Below are 12817 nucleotides of genomic sequence, written 5' to 3' on the forward strand. Positions count from 1 at the left end.
GAGCCCCAAGGGACTGCGGATGCGGCACAAGTGCCTACCTGGCTATGGCGCCAAGACGGGTACACCGCCCCGCACGTCACCCGCCATGTCCATTACCCCCACCATGCTAAGGATCTAGGGCCAATGGTCCGACAGGCATTGGACCAGTCTGACCCCTCACTTCTAGAACCCCAACTTCTCCCTGGCAGTCTTACCATTACATACATGTCACAACCAGTTACATCCCAGTCCATTCTTTTACACCATCACGCCCGGACCGATGCGACTGTTTCTCCCCACGTATGGGCTGCGGATAAGTTTGATGTTGGTCTCGTCCCTACCCAGCCTATCACTATTCCTCTCCTCCCGTATGTTCAACTCCCCTCGATCCGACAATATCCCATTAAGGCCCAAGCTCGCCACTCCATCGATGCACTCATAGCTAAACTTCTCGACCAGGGCATCCTGGTTCCTTGTCAGTCTCCGTGCAATACCCCCATCCTAGCGGTGCCCAAACCTGGGAAACCGGATCAATACCGCCTCGTCCAGGATTTACGTGCTATCAATTCTATTGTTCAGCCTCTCCATGCCCTTGTTCCTAACCCTGCGCATATCCTAGCCCAGGTTCCTGCAGATGCACTATTCTTCTCCCTTGTAGACCTCCAACATGCCTTTTTCGCTCTGCCACTCGATCAATCATGCCAATATCTTTTTGCATTCACTTATAATGGCCAACAGTATACTTGGACACGTTTGCCTCAAGGTTTTATCCACTCTCCCACTCTTTTCTCCCGCTGTCTCCAACACCAACTACAATCCCTCTCCTTCTCCCAAGGCTCCACTCTTGTTCAGTACGTCGACGATCTCTTGATCGCTAACCCTACTGAGGAGGGATGTCGGGCCGATACTCAACTTTTACTCAATTTTCTGGCCTCCCTTGGTTACATTGTCTCTCCCTCGAAAGTTATGATTGCTCAACCTACTGTTAAGTTCCTAGGTGTTAGGATATCTGCCACCTCTCGTTCCTTAGATCCAGACCGGATCCGCCCTATCTGCGATTTCCCACCCCCAACGACTGCCAAGCAGCTCCGTCAGTGGCTGGGCATGGTCAATTATTGCCGTCAGTGGATCCCGAATATTACTTTGGATTCCCGCCTCCTTACCCCTTACACCAATGAACCCGATACTTTTACCCTTTCCCCGGAGGCCGTACTGGCCTTTGACCGTCTCAAGGCGGCCCTCCTCCAGGCCCCTGCCCTTGGTCGACCCTTATACGATCGCCCTTTTCAGCTCTATTGCACAGTCCTTGCCGACTGCGCCACAGCTGTCCTGACCCAACGCCACGGCGACCGCTGTCGCCCGGTCGCATACTACTCCTCTAAACTCGATCCGGTAGCCCTTGGCTATCCTATCTGTACCCAAATTCTTGCAGCTATCTACAACAGCCTGCAATCGGCTGCTAATATTACCCTCCAACAAGATATCACTGTCTATAGTTCCCATTCTGTTACAGCCCTTTTGGGACAGCTACAAACCCAACATCTCACGATGGCTCGTCAGAATAAATATGAGATTGCTCTCCTTCATAACCCGAAAGTCCAGTTTGCCCACTGCACCACTATCAACCCTGCTAACTTTTTGACGTATCCTCCCGCGGACATGCTTGACCCAACTCATGACTGCCTACAACTGTTGCGAGAGGTCTCCTCGGTCCGAGACGACCTCTCAGACATACCCATCCCGGGTTCAGATTGTTCCTTTTTCACCGATGGTAGTTCTTCCATCGGCGAAAGGGGGGATAGACAATCTGGCTATGCAATCATCGATCAAGACGGTGACGTAGTGGAAGCAGCAGCATTTGAAGTTCCCTTTTCTGCCCAACAAGCAGAATTGTTTGCATTAATACGGGCATGCATATTGGCGAAGGGAAGGAAGGTTAATATTTATACAGATTCCCGATACGCCTTCGGGGTAGTACATGATTTCGGGCAATTATGGAAAAACAGAGGATTTCTAACCTCTGCTGGTACACCCATCTCACACCAGCAGTTAGTAACCCAGTTATTGCAGGCCCTTATGCTCCCAGACAAGATAGCGGTGATAAAATGCGCAGCCCATACAAAAGGCACAGGACTGGTGGAAACGGGCAACAGGCAAGCGGACGAGAAGGCAAAAGAAATTTCTAAATCTGGCAAAATAATGGTGCCTAGAATGATGAGGCAGACTAAAACCCCCTCGGGAAAGTCCCCCTCTGAAAAACCAATGCCAACCATTGCTGACATAATCCAAATGCAGGAGGACGCTCCTGCAACTGCTGTAAATATGTGGAAGAACTTAGGATGTATATATGATAACGAAAATAAGCTGTGGGTCACCCCGGTAGAACAAACATGTATGCCCGATGCATTGGCAGCCTGGGTGACCGAATGTGTACACTTTGCAACTCACTGTGGCGCTCGTGCCACAGGGGACATATTGTTAAAATGCTGGTGGCACCCACGACTGCAAGAGATGGTCCAACAAATTAGCAGTCGGTGCCTAATCTGTCAACAGCACACCCCCGGTAAGGCCGTCCCCTGTGATCCTGGCACAACCCCCTTACCTGAGGTCCATTTGAGACCCTACAAATGGATTACATTGAGTTGGAAAGATGTCAATGCTATAAATATGTGTTAGTCATTGTGGATACTTTTAGCAAATGGATCGAGGCCTACCCGACTACGGATAACAAGGCCTCGACAGTAGTTAAGGTGTTGATGCGAGAAATTGTTCCGCGATTTGGAATCCCAGCCCGGCTGAGCTCTGACAATGGTCCCCACTTCATAGGTCAAATCAATAAGGAATTCTGTGCTCTGCTAGGAATAAAGCAACAGTTTCATTGTGCCTACAGACCACAAGCCGCTGGAGTGGTGGAAAGGGCTAATCAGACTCTGAAGACTAAACTCGCTAAACTACAAGCAGACACTGGGGCCACTTGGCTCAAACTCCTGCCTTTAGCACTCTTCCAGCTACGTGCCACCCCCGCAGGAAAAACTCGCCTAAGCCCAGCGGAAATACTATATGGAAGACCCTTTCGAACGCCCTGGGACAGCAGTGTTCCACGGAATGTTCAATTTCATTACATGACTACCGAGATGGCTAATTATATATTAGCACTAACTAGAATTTTGAAAGGATTACATTCCCGGGTCCGTGCCACCCAGGAAGAGATCCCGTCCATTACCCATGGCATCTCTATCAACCCTGGGGATTATGTCCTAATCCGAAATTGGACACGTAAAGGTTTGGAACCTCGATGGGATGGTCCCCTACAGGTTCTACTCACTACCCCCACTGCAGTAAAAGTGGAGGGGCGAAACGCATGGGTACATATGCACCATTGTAAGTTAATTAAGTATCCATGATGTTTTAAACTTTTCCTTTAAGTCTTAGGGACACGGACACAAGGATGAAGTTCCTCCTCGTCGCCACAATACTCGCCACTCTACTCTCCGTCACTGCATCCAGAGGGGGGGAGATATCTACCTGGGGGCCGACGTCTACCTCTGTGCCGGGAAGAGACCTCACGATATGGAACGACGCCAGATCTCCGATGGATCACCACCCCTGGCCGCACCTGTACGACCATCGACGACCAGCAGCCTCGGTTCCTGACTATGCAAATGCCTCTGATCTACGATCGCCACGCTTGCCGGTGGAACTACCGGTGCACCAAGAAAATCAGGCTGCAAGGTCCTGACCAAAGGACTATTCTCACCCACCCGCCTTCCAGGAGGAAGCGGGCAACGCACCATATAACTGCAAATTCATTTTTGTTTATGTCTTATGTTTATGCTAAGAAAGTGAATGTCTCCTCTTGTTGGGTATGTACACATGTCCCCACCCATGCCCATGGAGGCGTTCCCTTGGTGCCTGTTCCTTTTTCATTAGAGCAGATGGCTGAATGGGTTATATTCCAGAACAGGACAGTATCTAATCACTTTGCCTTACCAACCAGGTTCTCCCAGTCCTCCTCTGTTAACCACAGGAAAGCAGCCCAGGACTGGCGAAGCGCCGGTTACCAGTTACGTGCTTTTACTGGTTGGCGACAGCCACCCTACTCATCAGATCACACCCCCCCCGTTCTTTCATATTCAGAACCCCCAGACCGGATCAGTCTGCTTACTCCGGGAAGTAAAAACCCCCGGAACCCACGTGTTAGGATCTAGTTCATGTAACTACACTCTTGGTTTTTCCAATTGGAAAGGCTTCGCCCTCATTAATAACATTGCTAACCATACAGGGGGTCCTGACTGGACTCAAATATGGACCTCCTCGATGGTAACTAGCCTCACACCCTATAATGGCACCTACTTTATTTGTGGCCATAAGGCCTACCCCTGGCTCCCCACTAATTGGGCAGGGTCTTGCTACCTGGGTTTCGTTGTTCCGGGCATTACGCACTACCCGCAACTCGGACATCATCCCCTCCATCGGGCCCAGAGGTCAATACCACCATGGGAGGTGGTGACTTCCCTCTTCTGGCCCCAGATAGGTGCCATCTGGTCCCTCAAGAAGTACGAGCTCCTCCGCGACATATTAGAACAGGTTGCAAACGACACCGCGGAGGGACTTAGTGAACTCAGTGCAGAGTTAGTAGCCATACGAACGGTAGCCCTACAGAATCGCATGGCCTTGGATTACTTACTGGCCAAGGAAGGGGGCACCTGTGCTGTCATAGGGACCGAATGCTGCACTTACATTCCTGACAGTTCAGAGAATATCACGCAGTTGGTGACCCATATCAGAGATGGAGTGCAGCGCCTGCGACTCACCAGTAATGATGACTGGTGGAACTGGATGTGGTCCAGTTCTTGGGCCACTTACCTGTTCCACGGGCTTATTATCTTCGTTGCCCTCTGTTGCTCTGTATCATAGCTACCGGTGTGAAATGCCTGTGCAACCGCTTAGGTGCTGTTGCATTACCACAAATGCTTCAGAAATCCGCCCCAGACGAAAAGGAAAAATTGGTTCAACCTGCCCCCGACCTACATGAGGAGATGGCGTCCCGCCAGAACCCAGTAGAGAAGGAATTCCTCCGCCTCGCTCACATTTCCACCTAACATATCTTGAGTGTTATATGATCATGGCATGATCAAAGGGGGGAATGTGGAAGTGGATTACATTTATCGTCTTGTTATAACCTTGCTGTCTGTATGTAATATTAAGGTTCTGAAATATATCTGTGACCCTCAAGTAAAAGGATGTTAAAGGGTTAAGGGAATGAAATGAAAACAGAACTTTGTATCTGTTAGTGCAGAGACAGCAAAGATGAGTGTGTAAAACCTTGTCAACTGAGACAAGGGACATTGGAATGTGAAAGAGCTGACTCAGGAGCATGAGAGGGAAGGAGATAAGGAAGTTGGACCTGATGGACAGATAGGATAAGAAAACCGTTAGCAGCAACAGTTATGTCATAGTAACCACCCTACCTCAGGATAATAATTCCATATAAGTACATGTTCTGGATCCCTGCCAAATCATTGGTGTATCTAGGAATTTAAGGGGGCCACCTCTAAGCTGTGATTGTATAAAGAGACAGTCCATACTTTGGGACTTTGGCACTTCTCGAAGGTGGTTCCCCGACTACTTAGAGATTTGTCCCGGCCGTGAATAAACGAATATTCGTTACTGACATGTTCGAGTGTTTTACTTCTGGACTGACGGACGGCTATGTGAAAGTGCAATTCACAGAGTGAGGTATCTTCAATGGGTAATCCCATTGACAAGCGGCGGGAGTAGAGAAAGCTGTCACTGGCACACCGCCGAGATACGGCTGGGGGAAGGGAGAATGCCGCCCGTTATTTCTTCACTGGGACTTGTGTCCTCCTGTGATTCTTCTTTCCCTCCCATAATTGCTTGCAACAATGTGCAGGGAATGAATCTGTAATTCCTGGAAACTCTGGCACAATCCTGAGAGGGCGGTTGGAAACCATCTAACAGATGCCGCAGTAGTGCCTTGGGAATAGTTACAGACTCTGTTGCTGGATCCCCAGTTCACTGGATCGATTAATTTGCGGGAATATTGCTCACCACAAGTGACCACTTTGCTTTGCTAACTTACTGTTCGTGGGTTTAGAAAGATAAGTCTTCGTACTTATGTGATAGATTTAGAGGCGATTCCAGCCTTGTGCAACAGTTCTCTGTTTTGAGCACGGATGAGCACTAATACGTTTCAATGTTTAAACAGTAATTCACAAAAGATGTAAAATCGTATTGCGCCATTCCTTCACTGAGTAGAGCATGTAGTCCATCTGTTCCTCATGTTCTGGCATTTCATTCTTTATATTTAGATGCTTAAAGTAATATAATCTTTATTGTCACAAGTAAGCTTATATTAACACCGCAGTTACGTTACTGTGAAAATCCCCTAGTCGCCACATTCCGACGCTTGTTCGGATACACAGAGGGAGAATTCAGAATGTCCAAATTGCCGAACTCATCTGTGTTCTTATTGTCCTTTTTGGCACAACCTCTGGAAATGTGTGTATTGAAATCGATAGAGAGAATGCTGGAGTTACATCAGGCGGGATTTTCTTGTGTGTTTCACGACAGGGGAGGTGGGGGGGTGGGGGGGGGGGGGGGGTAGATTTTCCTCAAATCCAGTGATGGTCTCCTCTCTTAGGATCTGGAAACAGTTTCGACAACATTTCAAACTCCTTTCCCTGTCTTCACTGACGCCTGTCTGTAATAATCACTTCTCTTAGCCTCTGGATTGGACCCAACGTTTAAATTGTGGAAAGTGAAGGGACTTGAGCATTTTGGTGACCTGTTCATGGAGGGGGTTTGCCAGTTTTTGACAGCTGGCTAACAAATTTCAGCTCCCCAACTCCTATCCTTTTTTGTTATTTTCAAGTTAATAATAATAATAATCTTTCTTAGTGTCACAAGCAGGCTTACATTAACGCTGCAATTAAGTTACTGTGAAAAGCCCCTCATCGCCACACTCTGGCGCCTATTCGGGTACGCAGAGGGAGAATTCAGAATGTCCAATTCACCTAACAGCATGTCTTTCGGGATTTGTGGGAGGAAACCGGCGCACCCGGAGGAAACCCACGCAGACACGGGGAGAACGTGCAGACTCCGCACAGACAGTGACCCAAGCCGGGAATCGAACCCGGAACCCTGGAGCTGTGAAGCAACCCTACGAGTTTCCCTTCCTTCCCTCTGGCTCCACCTTCCTCTTTGCTGAAGAGGATTTTGTCGTTGGCCCAGCCTGGCAAGGGGTCGATCACAGCCCTATAAGACCATAAGACATAGGAGTGGAAGTAAGGCCATTCGGCCCATCGAGTCCACTCCGCCATTCAATCATGGCTGATGGGCATTTCAACTCCACCTACCAGCATTCTCCCCGTAGCCCTTAATTCCTCACGACATCAAGAATTTTGAAAATCGCTTATTGTCACGAGTAGGCTTCAATGAAGTTACTGTGAAAAGCCCCTAGTCGCCACATTCCAGCGCGGCTGGTACAGGAATCGAACCGTGCTGCTGGCCTGCTTGGTCTGCTTTTAAAAGCCAACGATTTAGCCCGGTGAGCTAAACCAGCCATATTCTCTTGTCTGATCCCTCCCCAGTAAACGGGGTGAGGACGAGATGGGAAAGTGAGCGGGGCCCGGTACAGGATCAACTCCACAACCTCATGTGCCCGGTCGAGCCTGATTCAGTTCAAGGTGCTGCACAGGAAACACTTGACCAAGGTGAGGGTGAGTTATTCCAAAGGTTGAGGGCAGGTGGGAACGCTGTTCGCTTGCCTCAGCTGACCATACATATATATTTTGGCCCTGCCCCAAACTCGGCAGCTTCTGGGATTCCTTTTTTAGCACCATGTCGGAGATACTCCATTTGGAATGAATCCCATGGCCTCTATGGCCATATTTGGGGTTTTGGATTCCCCAGCGTTTCACCCTAGGGTAGAGGCGGACAGCGTCACCTTTGCCTCACTGATAGAGCAGAGGGGGTTAATTGGTTTGAGGCCTCCCATTCTGCCCAGTGCCCCTCTGGTTGAGAAAATCAAATTCACCATTAGGGGGTCGGTGGAGAGGTTCCACCACTTATTTCCATTCCGAAAGATTTAGACACCGTCAGCTGTTAGGGGCTTTAGGTGTAGTGTTTCAGTCAAGTATTTTTTTCTTGTTGTTTGTAATTTTTGCATTCTTGTGTTTGAGTTGGTTGTTTGTTATTTTGTAAAACTTTAATAAACATACTTTAAATAAAAAGTCCTCACGACGAGAAAGGCATTATAGAAATGCAAGTTCTCCCGCAGGGTAATCGTCAATGTTCGACACATGGAATAGGCGCAAGAGTGGTCCATTCGGCCCATCGAGCCTGCTCCACCATTCAACACAGTCCAAAGATGTGCGGGTTAGGTGGATTGGCCATGCTAAATTGCCCGTAGTGTCCTAATAAAAGTAAGGTTAAGGGGGGGGTTGTTGGGTTACGGGTATAGGGTGGATACGTGGGTTTGAGTAGGGTGATCATGGCTCGGCACAACATTGAGGGCCGAAGGGCCTGTTCTGTGCTGTACTGTTCTATTAACTCGCAATATTTATTTCTGCAATTCCGTTTCTGGACCATTAGATGGCGGTCATGTGCAGAGCAAAATATGATTGTGCAGGTCCACTCTGCCATCTGCTGTTCGACACATGGAATAGGCGCAAGAGTGGGCCATTCGGCCCATCGAGCCTGCTCCACCATTCAACATGATCATGGCTGATCCTCAAATCCCGTGCTCTCCCCACACCCCATCAATGCCTTTAGAGTCTAGAAATCAATCTATTTCCTTCTTAAACATATTCAGTGACTTGGCCTCCACAGCCATTGTGGTAGAGAATTCCACAGGTTCACCATCCTTTGAGTGAAGACGTTTCTTCTCTTCCCAGCCCTAAAAGGCCCACCCCGTGCCCTGAGGCTGTGGTCCTTTTGTTCTCAACCCCCTCCCCAGCCGAAAGACACAACTACCCCGCATCCAGTCCGCCCAACCCTTATATTCTCATACGTTTCAATGAGATACCCTCTCATTCTTCTAAATTCCAGTGAATACAGGCCTAGTCGACCCAAATTCACCTCATACGACAATCCTGTCGTCCCAAGAAAGTCTGGTCAGCCTTCCCTGCGATCCCTCTGGCAAATATATCCTTTCTTAGATAAGGAGGCCACAATTTCACACAGTACTCACTCTGTCTTACTGTGCAGCTGCAGTAAGACATCCCTGCTCTTGTACTCCAGTCTTCTCGCAATGAAGGCCAACAGGGAGCATGGTAGCACAGTGGTTAGCACTGTTACTTAACAGCTCCAGGGTCTCGGGTTCGATTCCCGGCTTGGGTCACTGTGCGGAGTCTGCACGTTCTCCCTGTGTCTGCGTGGATTTCCTCTGGGTGCTCCGGTTTCCTCCTACAGCCCAAAGATGTGCAGGTTAGGTGGATTGGCCATGCTGAAGTGTTCCTAAAAAGGTTAGGTGGGATTATGGGGATAGGGTGGAGGTATGGGCTTAAGTAGGGTGCTCTTTCCAAGGGCCGGTGCAGACTCGATGGGCCGAATGGCCTCCTTCTGTACTGTAAATTCTATTATTCTGTACGATTTGGCTTCCTAACCACTTGCTGTGCCTACATACTTGCTTTCAGCAACTGCCATACAAAGGCATCCAAATCCTTTTGTACGTCAACATTTCCCAATCTAATTTAAATTCCCATTTAAATGCCGTTGATGACGGGATTCTCCGATCCCAGTCCGCCGCGACTGCCGCAAGCGAGAACGGAGCTCAGCCAAATCTCCATTCATTGCAGCGCGACCAAAGAATCCTGCCGGGGCGGAGTATCGGAGAATCCTGCCGGGGCGGAGTATCGGAGAATCCTGCCGGGGCGGAGTATCGGAGAATCCCGCCGGGACGGAGTATCGGAGAATCCCGCCGGGGCGGAGTATCGGAGAATCCCGCCGGGGCGGAGTATCGGAGAATCCCGCCGGGGCGGAGTATCGGAGAATCCCGCCGGGGCGGAGTATCGGAGAATCCCGCCGGGGAGGAGTATCGGAGAATCCCGCCGGGGCGGAGTATCGGAGAATCCCGCCGGGGCGGAGTATCGGAGAATCCCGCCGGGGCGGAGTATCGGAGAATCCCGCCGGGGCGGTGTATCGGAGAATCCCGCCGGGGCGGAGTATCGGAGAATCCCGCCGGGGCGGAGTATCGGAGAATCCCGCCGGGGCGGAGTATCGGAGAATCCCGCCGGGGCGGTGTATCGGAGAATCCCGCCGGGGCGGAGTATCGGAGAATCCCGCCGGGGCGGAGTATCGGAGAATCCCGCCGGGGCGGAGTATCGGAGAATCCCGCCGGGGCGGAGTATCGGAGAATCCCGCCGGGGCGGAGTATCGGAGAATCCCGCCGGGGCGGAGTATCGGAGAATCCCGCCGGGGCGGAGTATCGGAGAATCCCGCCGGGGCGGAGTATCGGAGAATCCCGCCGGGGCGGAGTATCGGAGAATCCCGCCGGGGCGGAGTATCGGAGAATCATACCGGGGCGGAGTATCGGAGAATCCCGCAGGGGCGGAGTATCGGAGAATCTCGCCGGGGCGGAGTATCGGAGAATCCCGCCGGGGCGGAGGATCGGAGAATCCCGCCGGGGCGGAGTATCGGAGAATCCCGCCGGGGCGGAGTATCGGAGAATCCCGCCGGGGCGGAGTATCGGAGAATCCCGCCGGGGCGGTGTATCGGAGAATCCCGCCGGGGCGGAGTATCGGAGAATCCCGCCGGGGCGGAGTATCGGAGAATCCCGCCGGGGCGGAGTATCGGAGAATCCCGCAGGGGCGGAGTAGCGGAGAATCCCGCCGGGACGGAGTATCGGAGAATCCCGCCGGGACGGAGTATCGGAGAATCCCGTCGGGGCGGAGTAGTGGAGAATCCCGTCGGGGCGGAGTATCGGAGAATCCCGCCGGGGCAGAGAATCCCGCCGGGGCGGAGTATCGGAGAATCCTGTTGGGGCGGTGTATCGGAGAATCCCGCCGGGGCGGAGTATCGGAGAATCCCGTCGGGGTGGAGGATCGGAGAATCCCGCCGGGGCGGAGGATCGGAGAATCCCGCCGGGGCGGAGTATCGGAGAATCCCGTCGGGGCGGAGTATCGGAGAATCCCGTCGGGGTGGAGGATCGGAGAATCCCGCCGGGGCGGAGTATCGGAGAATCCCGCCGGGGCGGTGTATCGGAGAATCCCGCCGGGGCGGAGTATCGGAGAATCCCGTCGGGGCAGAGGATCGGAGAATCCCGCCGGGGCGGAGGATCGGAGAATCCCGCCGGGGCGGAGTATCGGAGAATCCCGTCGGGGTGGTGTATCGGAGAATCCCGCCGGGGCGGAGTATCGGAGAATCATACCGGGGCAGAGTATCGGAGAATCCCGCCGGGGCGGAGTATCGGAGAATCCCGTCGGGGCGGAGTATCGGAGAATCCTGCCGAGGCGGAGTATCGGAGAATCCCGTCGGGGCGGAGTATCAGAGAATCCCACCGGGGCGGAGTATCGGAGAATCCCGCCGGGGCGGAGTATCGGAGAATCCCGCCGGGGTGGAGAATCCTGCCGGGGTGGAGTATCGGAGAATCCTGCCGAGGCGGAGTATCGGAGAATCCCGTCGGGGCGGAGTATCAGAGAATCCCACCGGGGCGGAGTATCGGAGAATCCCGTCGGGGCGGAGTATCGGAGAATCCCGCCGGGGCGGAGTATCGGAGAATCCCGCCGGGGCGGAGTATCGGAGAATCCCGTCGGGGCGGAGTATCGGAGAATCCCGCCGGGGCGGAGTATCGGAGAATCCCGCCGGGGCGGAGTATCGGAGAATCCCGCCGGGGCGGTGTATCGGAGAATCCCGCCGGGGCGGAGTATCGGAGAATCCCGCCGGGGCGGAGGATCGGAGAATCCCGCCGGGGCGGAGGATCGGAGAATCCCGCCGGGGCGGAGGATCGGAGAATCCCGCCGGGGCGGAGTATCGGAGAATCCCGTCGGGGTGGTGTATCGGAGAATCCCGCCGGGCCGGAGTATCGGAGAATCATACCGGGGCAGAGTATCGGAGAATCCCGCCGGGGCGGAGTATCGGAGAATCCCGTCGGGGCGGAGTATCGGAGAATCCTGCCGAGGCGGAGTATCGGAGAATCCCGTCGGGGCGGAGTATCAGAGAATCCCACCGGGGCGGAGTATCGGAGAATCCCGCCGGGGCGGAGTATCGGAGAATCCCGCCGGGGTGGAGAATCCTACCGGGGTGGAGTATCGGAGAATCCTGCCGAGGCGGAGTATCGGAGAATCCCGTCGGGGCGGAGTATCAGAGAATCCCACCGGGGCGGAGTATCGGAGAATCCCGTCGGGGCGGAGTATCGGAGAATCCTGCCGGGGCGGAGTATCGGAGAATCCCGCCGGGGCGGAGTATCGGAGAATCCTGCCGGGGCGGAGTATCGGAGAATCATGCCGACGCAAAAGGTCGGATTATCAAAGTCTCTGGATTCTCCGGTATCCGGCGGGTGGGCCGTACCGGAACCGAGGAGTGGCGTGAACCACTCGGGCATCGGGCTGCCCGGAAGGTGCGGAAACCTCGGGGGCTAGACTGGTGCCGGAGGGGTTGGTGCCACGGCAACCGGTGCCCAAGGGCCTCCGCCGGCCGGAGCAAGTTGGCGAATGCGCGGGCGAGCCAGAAGGATCCAACATCATCCCAGCGTATGCGTAGGCGGGGTATTCTCTGCGCCAGCCATGGCAGAGCTTTACAGCGGCCGGAGTGGAGGGAAAGAGTGCCCCCACGGCACAGGCCCACCCGCAGTTCGGTCAGCCCCGATCGTGGGCCA

This window comes from Scyliorhinus canicula, chromosome 21 (assembly GCF_902713615.1).
Source record: "Scyliorhinus canicula chromosome 21, sScyCan1.1, whole genome shotgun sequence".
NCBI classification, from domain to species: Eukaryota; Metazoa; Chordata; class Chondrichthyes; order Carcharhiniformes; family Scyliorhinidae; genus Scyliorhinus; species Scyliorhinus canicula.